Here is a 21,274-nt window from a genome sequence, read left to right as displayed (position 1 = left end):
CCTACACTGTTTAGTGAATACCCCTATTATTTTTTGCATCAATATACCCCCTGTTCGTAAAAATACAGTTCAGTGGGTTTGGGTTGACGTTTGTTTTGAGTGTTGACTTTGCGAGCAGAGCAAAACAGCGCCGCAGCCGCCGCAGCGCTCGTGTTCGTCCAACGGTTCTCCTCGCATGCAGTGAGTGGATGCGGGTTGATGACTAGACAGACGAGACAGTAGCGGTGCCCGTTCGTTCGCTCAGTGATTAGCTGTATCTTGACCGCGACGCAAGTGTTCGGTTCCGCGTTTGTGAATCGTATCCGCGACCCGGGTTGTGTTTTGTATGGTTTTCTTGCTGTTTTTCCTATTATAGTTACACACTAAATGCGAACGATTCACAAGTGTGCGTGCATAGGAATTTTGATGAACAAGAAGGGTGGCAGTGGTTGAACGCGATTTCGAGTTGACGTGAAAAATTATTGACGTTCGCAAGGTGATTGGAAGATTTTTTTATCAACGTGTGTTCTATAATTTCTAAAAATACAGTGGGTGTGTTTCAGAAAATTGTTTATTGATTTCATACTGGCTAATCTGTGTAATTAATGTATGGAAAACGAGCTCTTTTCTTCGATGGAGAACTTTGCATAAATTGGATTAGAAAGTTCTGGTCGGAAAATCGTGGAAACGCCCACGGAAAAACAGCAGATCCTCTGTTTTCAGTGTATAACTGTGAAGAATGCAGTAGATCGGATAGTTTCCAAAATAGACCAAAAAGAAAATTCGCGATCGATTACATAAAACGCATTTTATCTCAAGCAAACATTCCCCGGCAGCAGTAGCAACCAGTCAGCAAACTACGTACTTGACCAGCAGCGCCAGTAATGTGGGGTACCTTCCATGTGAAACCACACAAACTTGGCTCAACTGTCTGGACTTGGAGAGCGGTATAATAATATCTACATTTTAATATGGCATAGAATTTATAATTTCCGTCAACGCATTATAGGGTTATAAGACGTGAATAATTATAATTCTTTGAATTAGTTCTTGTAGTATAAGTTGCACCAGGTTTTGAATGTTTATTTTACTCGACTCGACAGACGATTCATCGAAATTTTACGTGGGCTTATTCTACCATGTTCAATAATAATTAAGGATTTTTTATTAACCTGACTTTTATTAGAATAAACATCATTAGGACCTTAGTCGTCTAGATCTGAGAGTCTAGATGTATTAAACAGTAAACAATAAAAACGCTAAAGGGGTTGTGATGTGATCAACGTGCTTCAAGCAAAGTAAAATTCCATATTTCACCATAGTGCTTGAATTAATAACTATACCAATCTCCAAAGTTTTTTATTTACAAATTTTTGAGTAAAAATGATAATGTGATTAATACTGCATTAAATGGATTGGTAGCATTCCTTAGCTGTTTTTATTATAGACAGATAATAAGAATTCTGAATACTTTTCAGAAAAGGTTCATCACACCTTAAATTATTTTGTCGATGTCAGTAAAGTTTCCGCTGAGAATCCAACAGCTAAATCGTCGGTTTAAAAATATAAAAATTCAATCAAAAATAAAATTTCTTCTAAATTTGGTAGAACAGATCTCTTCTGTCAAAACCATTATTAACTTACAATTGTGCAAGTACAACTTTTCCACAAAAGCCATATTCTTAGCACGTCTATTTTTTAAACTTTAAAGAAAAGGCACCAAGCAGGCTTTCATTGCATCACTTTTTCATATTCTTCGTTTTATATTTTTTTAAATAATTAGAGGCTTTAAAAAGTATGGGTCAGGCTATTGACATCCTATTGTTTAGTTCATCGCCAGATCGTAGCCAGGATGTCCCGGGCTATATATTTTCTTCATACTGCGTTTCAATTATGACAGCGGGCTATGTCTATTGATGATGATGACACCGCGCTTGTCACCGGCATATAGAACCCATACTTTTTGAAGCCTTTTAATATTAAAAAAAAACAAAAACAATGGGTTGTGGAAAAGTTGTACTTGTACAATTGTAAGTTAATTTTCTAGCGATCCTGTAGACCCACGGCATCCGTAAAATTTTATACTTTAAGTATGCAATGATTTATTTTCGAAATTTATCTTGAAAGTCACGTCAACAAAATAAGCTAAATATGTTTAATTGCAGTAAAATACTTAATTAACTTCTTTTATATATTTCTGAATGTACGGAAATTGGACACATTGGAAATGGTATTTGTACCGCCTTTTGTCTATGTAGATTGCTATTGAATATCTTCTGTGGATCATGTACCAGATTATGGATTCTTTTCTTGAAAGTGTTAACAAATATCAAAGTAATAATTATTTGAGTTCATTTAAAAGTTTGTTTTAAAATTGAAGGCTTTTATTTTCATCTGTATCGTGCGATGAATATGGAACATTAAGCTAGGAAATATTTCTAGTATTATTCGAGTTATAGAGGACATCGTTTGATCCTTAGCAAGACTGTGTATACCCATTCCATTTGGAAAGTCTTGCTAGCAGCAGCGAGTCGGCTCCCCAGTTAGTGTCATCGGAGGAAAAATAAAACAGCAATAATTTTTTGTCGTCGTGGTCGCAGAATTCCGTTCGCTGCCGTTGAATATGTGTGCGAGAAGAGCACTTTACCATTTTGCTTGGCGGTGTCGTTGCTGCTGCTGCTGCTAGGTCATAATCATCATCACCACAACGGCAGTGTTAACCACGAAAATCACCGTCGAAAACTTGAAATCACGGAAAACGGGAATGATAGCGAATACAATTCCGCTGTTGAGACGTCTTCCATTTTGACGTTCTGTATTGTGGAAATAAACAGAATCTTGAGAGTTTCGGAAGCTAAATATTGTGAAGTGTGATATCAATTGAAATGTATCGTTCTGTAAATGTGATATTGTTTTTATTTGATAGTGCGCAGTTTTTCGAATGATGATTTTAGAACCTCAGTGACGAACATCGGTCAACAACTAAAGTGAAAATATTTGGATATAGAATCGCTGCATAAATTAAAAGTGAGGTTCGTTTTACTGTTTACATAGCTATTCAGTTTATTTTGTTGGATTGTAGAGATTTCTGTCAACGTCTTCAACAATACGACTCAAGCACAGGTAAGAATCACCGAAGCATATATTCATTTAATATTAAGAATGCACCGCTCCGAATTCGAAACACGAAACTCTATCTTCATTATTCTGGTCACGTTGTTGTAACCTTGAACTTGGTTTTGGTAGTCCTACTATACATGTACCTGACGCTATCCAACAGAACCCTACATGTTGCATTATGTATTTGAATAGGCATATGCTCCTACAAACGAATTATGTGACCGGTTTATTGAGCATTGTGGGACAAGATTAGACAGCATGAAATAAACTTTTTTTCTAATTTACTGATATTATGAGATAAAAAACGATCAATATTTGTCATCCACTTTATACTGTGTTATTTTTCTTCGTCGACACGCTGATAATTTACATCACGAATCTGCTGAGTATGCGTGGGTGCGCTTTTTAAATAATCGAAATATACGGCGAAGTGTTCATTCTGGTTCAATGAAATACATCCGTTTTACGCATAACTGCCCTATGTACATAGGAATACCAGCAAGCATGGGACAGATATGCGCATAGCGAGCGAGTGGTGCCCCAACACACGTTGTGAGGTTGTTGCACAGAATTAGCTATTTTTAGTCGGTTTCACAATTCCACTCTGTTCTGCGAAAACAATGTACAAAACATGAGTTTTACAGATTCAAAAGGTCGGTCTTCCAACCAATATTAATGTTTTAGAAACCATTCTTTCACGAACCTTGATCTTATATGTCAAAGGATTAGTATTTTATGACAATAATAATAATGAAAATTTAATTTGCCTGTGTAATTGGAATAGGGCCTCCTTTGCTGTGAGGTAAAACGCGCGGCTACAAAGCAAGACCATGCTGAGGGTGGCTGGGTTCGATTCCCGGTGCCGGTCTAGGCAATTTTCGGATTGGAAATTATCTCGACTTTCCTGGGCATACAAGTATCATCGTGTTAGCCTCATGATATACGAATGCAAAATGGTAACCTGGCTTAGAAGCTGCAAGGTGGCTCTGTCCCAGTGTGGGGATGTAATGCCAATGAGAAGAAGAAGAAGAGTAATTGGAATCAGGATATTCTTGTTAACGCTTAAATGCTCTCTCGAATGAAAGTTGTAAGCGCATTCTGTCCTATCCATCCGTGAGCCGATTTGCACCAGTCAAAACTCGGCCTAAACAAAAAAAAAACAAAGACGTGCACAACGTTTCGTCTACAGAATCATAAAATAATTACAATCAAGGATGTTATCGATCATTTAGTAATTTGCGTTCGATCACTTAGTAGTTTGTCAATAACTCATTCCAGAAGAATGGTTCGTTGTTAGAACTCAAATAATAATGGAGTTATAGCACTAGTTGCAGTAACTTTAACTAAATGAAAATTTTGTTATCATTTAATCTAAGTTACTGAAACTATAGCTGTAACTCCGTTACTAGTGGAATTCAAACAACGAACCATTAGGCAGAGTTGTGGAAAAACTTTCGCACTAGAAGTCCACCATACAAGATACAACACATTTTGAAATTCAGCTTCTGGAATGATTTATTGACAAACTGCTAAATCACCTGTCATAAGACGAGTTTGAACAATCCCATTGAATTCCACCACTTAATTGTATCCTGACAGATACGTATTTCGACCTCAACAGTAAGGCCGTCTTCAGTGTCTTGTACTTGACTCGACTTGTCTCGACTCGACAAGTCGAGTCAAGTACAAGACACTGAAGACGGCCTTACTGTTGAGGTCGAAATACGTATCTGTCAGGATACAATTAAGTGGTGGAATTCAATGGGATTGTTCAAACTCGTCTTATGACAGGTGAAAACATTCCACTAAAAAGCTCAAAATAATTTTCTTATCAAACTGCTAAATGATTAAACGCAAATCACTAAATGATCGATAACATCCTTGATTACAATCTCTCGTGGAATACCTGCATTACACGTTCTAACACTCGATTCATATCTACAGTCGATTTCCTTCACACCTTCTATTATTGAGCTCCTCAGCTTCAAGAAGTGTCCGTCGAGCATTTGAATCATAAAATAATTACAATCTCTCATGGAATAAACCAAAGAATGGTTGTGCGCGTTGTTTGAATGTTGAATAAAATGTTTGTTCTTAACAATGCCTGTAAGAAAAAAAAATCCATCGATGGATTGACAAGAATAAGGATGTATATGTAGTCCCCGGGGGAATGTTTTACCTAAAGTTGTAATATGAATCATCAACCAAAGAACTTGAGATTAATTTGTTATCACTGTTATCATCGGCGAAATACGCCTGCGCATTGCGCGGATTCGTCGGCAGGAGGAAAGAGTTGGACGACGATTCAACACACGCCGACTGGAAGATGCCACGGTGAAACGGTCCTTCGTTGAAGAACTGGAGACGCGTGCTGCAGATATTCCGGAAGGTGGCAGCGTGGAAGACCAATGGACCGCCATCAAGAATGCCATCATCGCCACCAGCGAGAACAATCTGGGCGAACTACGCACCCAGAGAAAACAATGGATCACCGATGAGACCTGGAGAAAGATAGAGGAGCGAAGAGAAGCCAAAGCTGCGGTAGAGCGATCGAAAACCAGAGGAGCCAAAGTCTTAGCCCGTCAATGATACGCGGCTCTTGAGAAGGAAGTAAAACGCTCATGTCGACGGGACAAGCGAGCGTGGACAGACTCTCTGGCCGACGAAGGAGAGAGAGCTGCCGCACACGCTTAAAGTAAATTACACATCGCATGAATAATTTTCACACATGACGATGATGACACGAGAGAATAGCAATCTGTGTGAAAATTATGTGTAAGACATGCACAGTCGCTGTGTAATGTCTTTTATTCTTTTAATATGTGTAAGAAACTTTGCTTCGAACTGTCAAGTCCATTTTGATCGCCATGATGGCGGTTGCGCCCGGCATGCATCGCAACGAAAATTACTTTTTCTGAGGATTTTCGTCATGTTTCGATACGATACAACTGAAATGTGCGACTATAAGCATCACACTTTAGTTTGGTCATATCGAAACAAATGGGGACTCCTCTGAAATAGTATAAAAATGTTGCGATAATTTTCAATTTACATGAAAAAATATAATTGAGGTTAGGTCCGTTTTCCGACTGCTCTCTCACTGTGTGAAATGAACTCATCGGAAATCGTTAACCGTCAATTACACTAAAATGAGTAACATGGCAGTTATTCATAAAATGTGTTGTTCCAGACTAGGCCCGTTTTGTGTGATCGAAACACAAAATTGTGTGAATGACTTTAAGCGTGCAACCGGGGACATTCGCCTCCTCTACGATATCTCACGACGCTTAAGCGGGGCGAAGATGAATGCAACGATGCCTGTGAAAGGCGCGAATGATCAGTTATTGACCGACCCAACTGACCAGCTGAAACGCTGGTTCGAGCACTTCGAACAACTTTTTCAAGTGCCAGCCAGGCCATCACCACCTCGGCATCATCTGCCTAGGATCCGACGTATAACACGCGTCAATAACGAAACTCCATCACTGCTAGAGATTTAAACAGCCATCCCCAGGGGTCGACCGCATATCAGCCGAGATGCTCTAAGTTGACCCCATGACATCTGCTCAACTGCTGCATCGTTTATTTCGTAATATCTGGGGAACCGCAACTTTCCCGGTCGACTGGATGCAAGGTATCTTAGTGAAGGTGCCCAAAAAGGGTGACCTGACTGTATGCGATAACGAGATTCTGGTAGATGCGAACCATACCGCGATGTGAACCATACCGCGGGCTGTTATGGCAGTCTATAACCATGGAGCACCTAAATGACTTTGAATTGGCGGATGATGTTGCACTCCTCGCGCAACGGCGCTCTGATATGCAGAGTAAGCTCAACTACCTTGCCGAGCGCTCCTCTTCGGCAGGTTTAGTCATCAACGTCAACAAAACCAAATCGTTGGATGTAAACACGGTGACTCCTTCCAGTTTCACAGTAGCCGGGCAACCAGTGGAGAATGTTGAAAGCTTCCAATATCTTGGTAGCCAAATGGCGTCAGACGGCGGCACCAAGATCGACATAGGCGCACGGATCAAGAAAGCAAGGGCTGCCTTTGCGAGTTTATAAAATATCTGGAAAAAACAGGCAGATAAGTGAACATAGCATAGCATAGCATAGCATAGCATATGTGATTGTACAAATCGTGGGTGGCTATCCAGCTTTTTACGCAGCTAATGCTATAAATTCTGAATCACCCCCTTTGACGTTTGCGTTGTCCACCATAATTTTTATAATTGGGTCAAAGTGTGCTCTGCTATTTTGGAAAAAAAATGTTTATTCACAGAAACGTCAAAAGTTTACAATTGATGCTGATTCCATATAGCTAACATTAATTTATCAACATATCAATCTATTCAGATACATAATTACTAATTTCTTATTAATTTCAGTTCTCAATAGATGTCGACCGGCTATGGCATAGATAATTCTGCTCGGAGGATCAGTTGAATTCTCAGATGTTTTGATGCAAAACAAAATAATACTGCAGTATATGGAAATCTGATTCGTATGAGAAAGAAGAGGATTTGCAATTCTATGGAAAATTAAAATAAGTTGTACTGTTCATCGGTATTTTTCCTGAGCTAGGATTGACCGGTTGTCTCGGCCAAATTTTCCTCAGGTTCCTTCAGGTTGTCATTGCTGACGTGTCATGTTGATGGTGATAAGTGAAAGCATTGTGATAAAGGAGTAAAAAAGGCTCGAACTATTTTGTTCAGTTATTTAAGGTTAGAATGGATTCATGTTCTGAACAAAGAACGACGTTAATTTCGCTTCATTATAGAACCAGTTTGAGATAATATTTCTAAAATATCAAGAACGTTACCAAATGACACATATTTGAACTTTTTCTTCGAGCAGAATTATTCAGTTTACTCTATTTTTAGAGAAATAAACATAGTTATGGACATTTTATTCACCATCCCGTAGTGCTTAACCTTTGAACCAAATTTAAAACCTAAGAGGTAGAAAATAATGTACATATATTTTTTAATGGATGATCATTTGGTTGAGAAATGTGGATTAAATGCTTGGTATTGGAATTAAATGCCGGCGGCAACTTCTTTTTGTGGTAAGGGCTGAGAATTTTTCGGCTATATGTATTACGCTACATAAAACGTTCTGTACTCAATTCCAAATTAATTAACTCTTTGGAAACTGAGCCTAAGTTTCTCTTGCTTGAATGCTGAAAATAAATCACAAGTTAGATGTCTTTTTACATTAAAAACTAAACTAAAATCCTGGAAAACTTGCACTTGTGATTTCAAAACATTTCCAAGCGAAAAAATATGACAACCAAATATATCAATAGATTGTTGATTCATGGCTACTGAGATAAAATTAAAGTATTCTGTCCACAGTAAGTGTCAAAATCGATTCACCCCTTGCAAATTTATAGCTAGCGTAAAAAGCTGGATACAATGCTCAATTGAGCAATCTACTGTATATTGTCGCAAATTGGTACTTGGGATTAGTACCTTTTCCTATACAGTAGCAGTTGTATACCTGGCCACGTCCTTACAATCACGGAAGGAAGGGAAGGAATGTTAGTTCAACATCTACTAGTGAAGATGCAGGGAAACCATACTACCTTCATAGATGTCTCGGGAAGGAAAATTTGTGTTAGTGGGAAAGGTGAATAATAGGGAGCTCTATTCGACAATATAGAGCGTTTGTCAATAACAGTATATGCTGTAAAAATAATAAAATCTCGCGTGATTTTTGAAAACGTCGTAAGTCCAAAAGAGAGGCTCTCTTTGTTTACTTTCTCTATCGATTATTACAAAGCCATACTAACATTTACATTGGATTTTCCAGTACCGATCTGAAGAAAATAGCTTTGTCTAGTGTGCTGAGGTGAAAATATGGCAACAAATTTTAAACTAGCCTAGATATTAGTAAACGAGAGCGTGATGAAAGAGAGTCTCTCATTTGGACTTACGACGTTTTCAAAAATCACGCGAGAAATATATTCATCAATTTACTTACGAACCGTCATAAGGAAAAACAAAACACAAAATTTCCGAAACAAGAGCCAACACGCACTGAACTAATTAACTTTATTACCGGCCGCGCAATGCAAATACAAAATTTCGGCAAATCGCGCGATTGTTCTACCGTCCGAAACAAGAGCCAACTCGCACTGAACTAATTAACTTTATTACCAGCCGCGCAATGCAAAACACAAAATTTCGGCAAATCGTGCGATCGTTCTGCCGTCCGAAACAAGAGCCAACACGCACCGAACTAAAAAAAAACAGGCAGATAAGTGAACGCACCAAAATACGAATTTTCAACTCTAATGTGAAATCTGTGCTGTTATACGCTAGCGAAACATGGTGTGTATCAGTGGAGAACACTCAACTGCTGCAGGTGTTCATTAACAGATGCCTGCGGTATATAATTCGGGCCTGGTGGCCTCACAACTGGATCTCAAACAACGAGCTCCATCGTCGTTGTCACCAGAGGCCGATAGCAACAGAAATTCGGGATCGGAAGTGGGGCTGGGTCGGCCACACTCTACGTAGGGGCGGAAACGAAATCTGTAAACAAGCATTAGACTGGAACCCAGCGGGACATCGCAGCAGAGGCAGACCCAGAGGCTCATGGCGGCGAAGCCTCAATAAAGAAATAAAAGAAGTCAACCGAAACCTAACCTGGCAACAGGTTAAAGCGATAGCCGGGCAACGCTCAGGATGGAGATCTTTCAAGTCGGCCCTTTGCACCACCGGAGGTGTACAGGATCCATAACAATAACGTTATGTAGTATCTTTCCTGAACCAATCTGGGGCACCTTATACATTACAGTAATATCCCGTTATAATCACTCCCTGGTGAATTTTGGGATGATAAAATAGGGGATGGGATTTTTTTTTCAATTTTCAACATTTGAATTCAGATCACTTGAAGCAGTGTATGCCTCAGGAATAAGCAAAACATCTTCACTGGTCTACTGTGTATTATCCGTCGTCTTATGTAAGTATTCAGTCTTTGGTTAAAAACCGTAACATTTTCTATTACAATCTTCGGATGTCGCAGGCGATCCTTCCGAGTCAGATAATTGCTTCAAATGCTACGGATTCCTAAGATTTTTGCGTTACCCAGTGTCTGACAAATCAACACAATTTTTGTTGATCCTTCAGAATGCCATGAATCTTTAATACCTATGGAAATTGTCTCAAAATATTATTTTTGGCCAAAAAAAAAAAATGAGGGAGGGGGAGACATAATTGTTTTTAAATATCTATATTGACCTTAATATCGCACCTATAAAACGTTTAAATACTACATACTCTATTCCAAACACTTTGGGACTTATTTACGATTTGAGCGTAACTGATTCTGGAAGGCGATTTCCTGCTAAAGCAAGTATTTCCTGAGAAAGACACAGTATGGATCCGACAGAATAAAGCATTCCTCTATCTGGTAAGGGAATTAGTTTTGAAGAAAAACACTTGCATTTTACGGAAGCCACGAAACAATGTTAGCTTACCAAATAAGTTTCGTCCTAATCGCAAATCGGTCCCTTGGCTCTAACTTACAGATGCGCAATTCGACCTGATAGGGCAGAAGAACTATATTTCGCCACCGTAAAGGTTTGTCACATAAATTGTCGCAAAATACAAAAAATTAAATATTCTGTAGATTTCGGAATTATAAGATAAAACAAATTATTTTCTCTAAATTAATGATTTCGTGTGTGTTACTTCTACGTGAAGTTAAACGATTTACAATGATATGGAAATGCTAATATCATCTTCCAAACTTGGACGTACATGTTCATGATAGCATTAGAGGCGAAAGTATAGAATTGATAGTTCCGTTAGGATACGGCAGGCATGAAGAATGTTTTTATAGAAGTCGATTTGAAAGCGAGCGGAGGGCAATATTTGTGATGGCATATATCGCACGACCTTCCTTCTGCCAAGCTCCCGTATGAAGGGGGAGGGAAGAATATCAGTGTGGAAGCTGATATATCTCCACTGGCAAAAGGAAGGTGGTTTGACTTGCTCATATGCCATCGCGTGCGGAAGGATTTGCTATCGACGAGTACTGTCTCCAAATTTCTAATATGACATCAGCATTTAGTCGAATAGGATTTTTATTGCACAGTTCTGATTTCTCATTGCGTCCGTCTCATCGCAACCAACTTGGCTGCCTCGGAGAGAACAAAGCAGAGAAAGGCACTGCTGCTGTACCGTCGACCAATAACATGCCGTCGACCGTCGACCAATTCATGCCTGCCGTATCCTAACGGAACTATCAATTCTATACTTTCGCCTCTAATGCTATCATGAATATGTACGTCCAAGTTTGGAAGATGATATTAGCATTTCCACATCATTGTAAATTATTTTCTAGTAAACCTGATTTTTTTTGTCTTTATTAAAGAGACTTTCTGCCCTAGGCTGGCTCGTCTCCGGCCCTGATTTATTTATGAGGATAAATTGTTTCTATGTCAAAGCAATGCTACAAAGCAAGACCATGCTGAGGGTGGCTGGGTTTGATTCCCGGTGCCAGTCTAGACAATTTTCGGATTGGAAATTGTCTCGACTTCCCTGGGCATAAAAGTATCATCGTGTTAGCCTCATGATATACGAATGCAGAATTGGTAACTTGGCTTAGAAACCTCGCAGATAATAAGTGTGGAAATGCTTAATGAACACTAAGCTGCGAGGCGGCAATGTCCCAGTGGTGGATGTAATGCCAAAGAAGAAGAAGGAAAACTATTAACGAGTGTGAAATCATTTAGGGCAAGAACAGTTTTGTCCCTGCGGTTTACGGGATTCTGTTCCATGAAACCGAGTACCCATAAAAAGAGAATATCAGAAAATGCATATTGTTAAAGTTAGTGGGGTCACATGATCAAAGAGAACTTCAAAGTCAGTCGAGGGAGTCGAAGAGAACGCATCAGTCATTACCATTAGGCAAAGATTCCAAGCTTTTCTGGTCTTCTGATATTAATGGGCTAAACACAATTGATACGTTTGCGTGCGTTTTGACAGTTTCTCCATGGGAAAACTGTCAAAACGCACGCAAACGTATCAATTGTGTTTGGCCCATAAGTTCAGAGTTTCAAAGACATGTAAGCTTTCAGGTCAATGGAAAGACTTGGGGTCTTAAATTTACAGAACGCATCTATACGCAATTCAACCTGAACCATAGCGCGTGTTTACATTCATGTAGGGTTGCAATATTCTGAACGGATAGATGATGCATCTTCAACATTGTCCTTTATGAGTCCTTTATGAAGCTTCTTGATATTTTTTATTCACTTTTGATCCACACTATTCCGACCACAGATTGTTTCATTTTCTAACAAACAATTTAAAACCCGGAAACAAACCTATATGGGGGGCACCTTCCAATACCGGAAACTTCTCAGAACGACACTAGAGGTTCCTCCATCATCTCAGTACAAAAGGAAGCTATTATATTTTTTATTTGCTTAACATACAATATATTACCTGGAATTAAAAAAAAAAAAAAATCAATAAATTGTACAACCCACATTCCGAATAATTTATAATTCTTCCTAGATCATTTTCGGAATTCGACGCGAGCAAACCCCACAGTACTACACATATTGTACAATCCATCATCCGATAAGCATGATGTCATTCGCATTAAAATATTCTGTCAATTGTTCGCTTGGATGAAGCTAATCATTTCGCTTCGTGTAACATTTCACACCAGGGTCGCACTTCGATATGAAAATGAGCTTGCCATCTTCCCTAATACGTCGTTGATTCCTAGTCAGTACCGACGAACCGACTTATACGTTGGTTGAATAGCTCAGAGCCTTCAGCACTTCTCTCAACGGCTGCCACGTTCCGGTCGCTAATTAGCACATTGATGTCACGTTGGTTCGGTTGGGTAGGCGAATCACTCCACCTCCGACACACTATCACCAACCGCCGAAGTGTGTGTGTTCGTCTCTGTCGGTATGCGCTTATGTGAAACTGGATATCGGCTTACGATCACGACCTAACCATCTTCTCTGCGGATCGTCCAGTTTCGGTTCAAATTTATTGAACCTGTTGTTGGTCCAATAAAAATATAAAGTTTCTACGACAAATCCCCCAGCGCACAATGTCGTTCCAGTGAAATACCTATTAGAAAGCCGAAACTGGTTATCGAAGAATTTCGAATTCTATCAACTTTGATTGTCATTGAGATGTGCCTCACCTGGATGCTAAATTTCTCTGATCGTTCGTCGACGATCTATCGCTATCGGGTCGATTAGTTTTGTCAAGTGCGTAGGGACAGCGAGGACCTGTTTCTTGAATCGGATATTGAATCAGCGATGCGTGAATCATAGGTGTAGCTATTGTTCCGAATTGCCCAAAATTACGCATAATACATCCAAATAAAAAAAACGATCGCTAATTATGGGACGTTTGAAAAGAAGTGAAAAATTGGTTGTGTGCATTTTTTCGACAAAATGTCGTTATCTGATATTTTATATGTCTGGTATTAGATTATGTACGTTTATTGTCGCTTTAAAAAAGTTGATGATAAAATCGGTTGAATTGAGGCTTGTTCAGTGGAATGTTAAAGACATTCCAAAACAGTGTTTCTCAACATGGAGTTCTAGTACCTCTTGACTTAAATTAGAAATGCGATTAGGAATATGGCATTTTTGACTGAAATAAATATGTGCGTTCACAACATGGAACTTTTGTAGTATACCCGTGTCCTTTATTAACCTTAAAAATTAAATTGTTCCTAATGTCTATGAAACGGGTGCTGATAGACATAGACCTTATTGCCTTAGGGGCTATACACTAATTACGTAAGCAATTTTTCTAGGTTTTTCAAGCCCCCCTCTCCCCATGTAAATTTTTTTCCCAATAAATATTTTTTTATTTATATGGAGCGTAAGAAAATGGCAGATCCCCCCCCCTCCCTCCATAAGTGGTTACGTAATTAGTGTACGATCTTTTATCAAGTGCGAATAGTGAGGTTAATGGTTAAGGTTAATGAATTTGCTTATGGGACCTGCGTCCTGGACCTGTTTCAGTTGAGTTAGTTTACGGAAAAGGACAGAAGGACCCCGTTGAGGGCTTACGTGTCGTCAGAAATCCGGTTAGTGTGTTTTAAGTCGCCTCTAGCCGCTTCATTCAAGTTGCAATCGACGCGGAATGTGGTCTAGTTTGGTTCTAGTTTTTCCTATTGAAAATTGACCCGATTGTGTTGCATAATTATTGAAAAAACATTTTCAGAAAAATATATTAAGCTTTTTTAGTGGAAAGTATTCAACCGTCTAAGACGAATTAAGTACTGTCCATTTAATTCCACCAATTAATTTTCGTTATCTTTACAGATACTTATTTTGACCACCTGATACAGGAAAAAAAACGAATTATTAAGTTAAATAGTTCAACTTATTAATATATAGATACCACGAAGAAAGTTGTTTTAGTTGGGTGGGGTAATCAGAAACATAGTTCAAGATTGTCAGATCGTTACCCCGTAGGTTCTTTTCATACTTGTTGATGATTGCTTGTATTGTCATTTCATCATATCCGTTGATCTTAGCTGTTTCACAAAATGTGTTATAGCTCCTTCGTTCTTCATTCTTCACTTAGGGGTATCGTCTGTATCCTATGGATCATTTGATGAAATGCTGCCATTATATGTTGATACGAACGATTCGATGTAAACTGCAGGGCTGGAGCAAGTCACTTTTTAGTGACTTGGTCACTATTTTGAGCCTATTCACTAAAAAGTCACTATTTGCATCCAAAAGTCACTAAAGTCACTATTTTCGCACCACCGTTTGTAAAAAAAAAGACTCAAAATAAAAATCATTTGTACCTACCATTATCATCAACCAAATTAAATGTAAATCGAAGAAGGAAGGCCGTGTGATATGTACCATCACAAATATTGCCCTCCGCTCGCTTTCAAATCGACTTCTATAAAACCATTCTTCATGCCTGCCGTATCCTAACGGAACTATCAATTCTATACTTTCGCCTCTAATTCTATCATGAACAATAGACTGGCCCAGATTACTATGGGGAGAAAAAAATGTTGTCGAATTCCACGGGGCACCCCCCAGAATTGTGTCTTTGGGTGAGAAAATCAATCTCTGAAAATTTCAGCTCAATCGCTTGTTGCATAAGCTGGCGCATTTGATTTGAAGTTTGTATGGGGATTTCAGCCAAAATGTATAGGAAAATACACCTCCGTCACTCATTCGATCTGGAAATTGGTTCTGATTGCTCGATTGACCTCAGAATTGCAAAAACGGCAGTTGGTATGATACAGAACAATTTCACAGAACATTGCATGATGATTAAATAAACTTTTATATAATTTTCGGCTGAATTATTAGGAGCTGATTTGTGTATTTTTTTGGCACGGCAAATGCTGGGTAAAGCGTACCATTGGTACTTCGCGTACCTGAAGGAATAAAATAGACCCCATCTCGCGGTCCTTAGCCTCTTACCCAGCAACTCCTATCCCTACCTCCCCGCGGTGCTGGCCGGGATACGAGCAACCTTAGGGAAGATCGGGTAACCAACCCCGGTGGGAACTATGGTCGTATGCTGACAGGGAAGGGGGGGTTTGCTCCTCTCCGGAGGTGCAAATCTTATTGAGCGTCTGTTCTCCATGTCAGGATCGGCTCACAACAGCCTCTGTTCTCCATGTTATGGCCGGCTGATCTTCGTCCGAGTGCCAGCGAGGGACTCTAAGTGAAACTGTGCACCATGGTCCACCGGAAATAAGGAGGAATGGTCCTCCGGAAATTTAGGGGTTTGGTGTCAGGCCCTGCAAGCCAGCCTTTAAAAATCTTAAGCAACGAACAATCAACAAGAGAGTACGGACCGGAACCATCGGCGAAGACCACTGCGACGAAAAGGGACTAGCGATTGGAAACTCGGTTCGTGGAACTGCAAATCTCTCAACTTCATCGGGAGCACACGCATACTCGCCGATGTACTCAAGGACCGTGGATTCGGCATCGTAGCGCTGCAGGAGGTTTGTTGGAAGGGATCAATGGTGCGAACGTTTAGAGGTAATCATACCATCTATCAGAGCTGCGGCAACACACACGAGCTGGGAACAGCTTTCATAGTGATGGGCGATATGCAAAGGCGCGTGATCGGGTGGTGGCCGATCAATGAAAGAATGTGCAAGTTGAGGATCAAAGGCCGGTTCTTTAACTTCCACTTCTTTAACTTTAACATAATCAACGTCCATAGCCCACACTCCGGAAGCACTGATGATGATAAGGACGCATTCTACGCGCAGCTGGAACGTGAGTACGACAGTTGCCCAAGCCACGACGTCAAAATCATCATAGGAGATTTGAACGCTCAGGTTGGCCAAGAGGAGGAGTTTAGACCGACTATTGGAAAGTTCAGCGCTCACCGGCTGACGAACGAAAACGGCCTACGACTAATTGATTTCGCCGCCTCCAAGAATATGGCCATTCGCAGCACCTACTTCCAACACAGCCTCCCGTATCGGTACACCTGGAGATCACCACTGCAGACAGAATCACAAATGGACCACGTTCTGATTGATGGACGGCACTTCTCCGACATTATCGACGTCAGGACATATCGTGGCGCTAACATCGACTCTGACCACTATCTGGTGATGGTTAAACTGCGCCCAAAACTATCCGTCATCAACAATGTTCGGTACCGACGACCGCCGCGGTACGACCTAGAGCGACTGAAGCAACCTGATGTCGCCACTGCATACGCGCAGCATCTCGAGGCAGCGTTGCCGGAAGAGGGTGAGCTCGATGGGGCCCCTCTTGAGGACTGCTGGAATACAGTCAAAGCAGCCATTAACGACGCAGCGGAGAACAACGTCGGGTATATGGGTCGAAGTCGACGGAACGATTGGTTCGACGAAGAGTGCAGACAGATTCTGGAGGAGAAGGACGCAGCGCGGGCGGTCGCGCTGCAGCAAGGTACCCGGCAGAACGTGGAACGTTATAGACGGAAGCGGAGACAGCAGAACGCCTTTTTCAGGAGAAGAAACGCCGCCTGGAAGAAGCGGAGTTCGAGGAGATGGAACAGCTGTGCCGTTCTCAAGATACACGCAAGTTCTATCAGAAGCTCAACGCATCCCGCAAAGGCTTCGTGCCGCGAGCCGAAATGTGCCGGGATAAGGATGGGAGCATCTTGACGGACGAACGTGTGGTGATCGAAAGGTGGAAGCAGCACTACGAGGAACATCTGAATGGCGCTGAGAGTACAGGCAGTGAAAGTCAAGGCAGCGGAGGAGATGACCACGTCAGTTCAGCGGACGATGGAAGCCAACCAGCCCCCACCTTGAGGGAAGTTAAGGATGCCATTCAACAGCTAAAGACCAATAAAGCAGCTGGTAAGGATGGTATCGGAGCTGAGCTCATCAAGATGGGCCCGGAAAAGCTGGCCACTTGCCTGCACAAACTGATAGTCAGAATCTGGGAAACCGAACAGCTACCGGAGGAGTGGAAGGAAGGGGTTATATGCCCCATCTACAAGAAAGGCGACAAACTGGAGTGTGAGAACTTTCGAGCGATCACCATCCTTAATGCCGCCTACAAAGTGATATCCCAGATCATCTTCCGTCGTCTGTCACCATTAGTGAACGAGTTCGTGGGAAGTTATCAAGCCGGCTTCGTTGACGGCCGCTCGACAACGGACCAGATCTTTACTGTACGGCAAATCCTTCAAAAATGCCGTGAATACCAGGTCCCAACGCACCATCTGTTCGTTGATTTCAAGGCGGCATACGACAGTATAGACCGCGTAGAGCTACACTGGCCGGCATAATAAAGTGCCCACTTGCCGTTTTTCATACAAAATGGTCAACTTTGGAGCTCTAGATCTTGGGTTCCCGTGAACCGATTTGGCTGAAAATTTTACCAGAGCTCAGATATAACTTGAATTTTAACATATCTATGTTTCGAGCATATTGACTCACAGGGTTAAAAATTATTGCGGTAATACCAACGTGAATTTTTTGGCAAAAAATTGTTTTTCAAATACCTCGAAAACTACATCTCTAAGTGTACAGGTATATATAGCAAACTTTTTTGTATTGGCAAAATACGCGTTTTTGCTGAATATGTCATCAGTCTACAACCTATAGAATTCAAGATATTTAAAAAATAAATTTTTGCCAAAAAATTCACTTTGGTAATACCGCAATAATTTTTTAACCTGTGAATCAATATGGTCGAAACTTAGATATGTTAAAATTCAAGTTATATCTGAGCTCTGGTAAAATTTTCAGCCAAATCGGTTCACGGGAACCCGAGATCTAGAGCTCCAAAGTTGACCATTTTGTATGAAAAACGGCAAGTGGGCACTTTATTATGCCGGCTGTATGGAAAATTATGGACGAGAACAGCTTCCCTGGGAAGCTTACCAGACTGATCAAAGCAACAGTGGATGGTGTGCAAAACTGTGTGAAGATTTCGGGCGAACACTCCAGTTCGTTCGAATCGCGCCGGGGACTAAGACAAGGTGACGGACTTTCGTGCCTGTTGTTCAACATTGAGCTAGAAGGTGTCATGCGGAGAGCCGGGTGTAACAGCCGGGGTACGATTTTCAACAGATCCAGTCAATTTATTTGCTTCGCGGATGACATGGACATTGTCGGCCGAACATTTGCAAAGGTGGCAGAACTGTACACCCGCCTGAAACGTGAAGCAACAAAAGTTGGACTGGTGGTGAATGCGTCAAAGACAAAGTACATGCTTGTGGGCGGAACCGAGCGCGACAGGGCCCGCCTGGGAAGCAGTGTTACGATAGACGGGGATACCTTCGAGGTGGTCGAGGAATTCTTCTTCCTCGGATCCTTGCTAACGGCTGACAACAACGTTAGTCGTGAAATACGAAGGCGCATCATCTGTGGAAGTCGGGCCTACTACGGGCTCCAGAAGAAACTGCGGTCGAAAAAGATTCGCCACCGCACCAAATGTGTCATGTACAAGACGTTAATAAGACCGGTAGTCCTCTACGGACACGAAACATGGACAATGCTCGAGGAGGACTTGCAAGCACTCGGAGTATTCGAGAGACGGGTGCTTAGGATCATCTTTGGCGGTGTGCAAGAAGACGGTGTGTGGCGGCGAAGAATGAACCATGAGCTCGCCCAACTCTACGGCGAACCCAGTATCCAGAAGGTAGCTAAAGCCGGAAGGGTACGATGGGCAGGACATGTTGCAAGAATGCTGGACAGCAACCCTGCAAAGATGGTGTTCGCTTCCGATCCGGCAGGTACGAGACGGCGTGGAGCGCAGCGAGCGAGATGGGCAGACCAGGTGCAGAACGACTTGGCGAGCGTGGGGCGTATCCGAGGATGGAGAGATGCGGCCTCGAACCGTGTATTGTGGCGTCAAATTGTTGATTCAGTGTTATCTGTTTAGATGTTAACTAAATAAATGAAAAAATTGTGTATTTTTGGGTTTTTTGATCGAATCGCATCAGCCAAAACCCATATAAAAGTTCATTTAATCATCATACAATGTTCTGTGAAATTGTTCTGTAGCATACCAACTGCCGTTTTTGCAATTCTGTGGTCAATCGAGCAATCAGAACCAATTTCCAGATCGAATGAGTGACGGATGTGTATTTTCCTATACATTTTTGCTGAAATCCCCATAAAAACTTCAAATGCGCCAGCTTATGCAACAAGCGATTGAGCTGAAATTTTCAGAGATTGATTTTCTCACCCAAAGACACAATCCTGGGGGGTGCCCCGTGGAATTAGACAATTTTTTGTTTCCTGGGCCAGTCTAAGTTTGGAAGATGATATTAGCATTTCCATAATTGAAAATATATTAAGTTTGAGAAATTGCTCCAAGGCCGTCTTATGAAAGGCAGAGTGGGATCGAACCATGGACTTCGGGATCGAGAGCCCTGCATGCAGACCACACAGCAAAGCTTGGGCTTACGTTTAAGCAACTCCGTTTATAAAGCGCAGGATTGTTACGACTACGTGGATTTCGCGGTTTTTGCTGTTTTCGCGGATTTGATGCGGATTTACACAACGGTTTTGAGGATTCGCGCGGATTTAGTTTTGGGTGGAAATTTAATAAATAAGGAGCGTAGGCTTTTATTTTCGAAGCAAAATGTCGTTGAGAAGGGACTCCACATTTGATGTCTATGCTTACCCAATTTTTTGGCTATTTCCAAGTCATTATTGAATGCATTATACTCTTGTGCACTCGTTTAACAAGCATTATAAGGGTAAGAACTTCACTTGTTGTCCTTTTTCATCGTTTCTGTATATCCATTTTTTGTCACGTCAATTTTGACATAATTCCGAGATATTTCTTAGTTTCTGATTGATTAACCCCTCTATGACGAACCACACAGCATGATATTGTCGACGTAGCACCTCATTAGAATTCGGGACTTCCAAACCGAACTTTCTTCCGGAGTTTTATCTGTCAAACTAATTGATGTGTTGCTTAGCGCATTATTAGGCGAATCTAGCGCACTAAATCCAGAAAATACACCTTCGTTATAAAAAGCTTCCTATCTTTGTTTCTCTTGGAGGAACTTTCACTGTAATTTCTGTAGCGATGACCGCAAAATCTTTGTCTAAAATTCCGAAAAAAAACCGCCTTGAATTTGGTAAATAACTTTCGGAAAGTTTCACTTAGGAATTCACCAAACAATATCTACAGGAATTCTCAAAAAGATTTCTACCGGAATTCATGAAAAAATCCGCTTGCATTTGAAGGAGATTTTTTTTCAGGGATTCGCGGAGAAGTTTTTATAATAATTGACGTGCAGTTACGTGCAATTCCCGCAAAATTTCCTGAAAGACAGCAGGAATGTCTACAAAATATTCTGCCTTGAATTTATGGTATGAAAGGATTTCCGGAAGTGTTTGTGCTGACATTCGCCATCGGATTTCTGTTGGGATTTCCGTTTGAACTCCTGGAGAAAGATTTCACAAGAATTTTCCGCACAATTTCTGAAAAAAAAATCCTAGAAATTTCCACAAGGTTTTCCACAAAAAAATAACTTCCGCTGAAATTTCTGAAAAAAAATCTTTTCCAAAGCAATTTCTACATCAAATTCAAGATTTTGGATCACATTTTACGAAATTTGAAACTTAGAAAACTAAGGTGTGGTAAAATTCATGTTATATATGAGTTCTGGTTAATGTTTGTAATAAAACCGAGATCAGGGTTTCGAAAAAACA

At 40.9% G+C, this 21,274-nt stretch overlaps 1 protein-coding gene across 5 annotated transcripts in view; it reads left to right on the top strand.

The window, feature by feature from the left end:
- The first annotated feature begins 178 nt into the window (after positions 1 to 178).
- Positions 179 to 21,274, top strand: part of LOC134213448 (protein kinase C and casein kinase substrate in neurons protein 1) — a 102,322-nt gene continuing 81,226 nt past the window's right edge. The window contains exons 1-2 of one of the 5 annotated variants that reach the window (XM_062692508.1): positions 179 to 323; positions 2,906 to 3,102. The gene's annotated coding sequence lies outside the window, so the exon portion shown is untranslated. Of the gene's footprint in view, positions 532 to 2,905; positions 3,103 to 21,274 lie in introns of all 5 variants that reach the window. The other 4 variants (XM_062692511.1, XM_062692506.1, XM_062692507.1 and 1 more) reach the window with 4 other exon arrangements.

Source organism: Armigeres subalbatus, chromosome 2 (genome assembly GCF_024139115.2).
Source record: "Armigeres subalbatus isolate Guangzhou_Male chromosome 2, GZ_Asu_2, whole genome shotgun sequence".
Lineage (NCBI taxonomy): Eukaryota > Metazoa > Arthropoda > Insecta > Diptera > Culicidae > Armigeres > Armigeres subalbatus.
The sequence above is the reverse complement of the archived record's forward strand: the minus strand, read 5'-3'. Positions and strand labels throughout refer to the sequence as shown.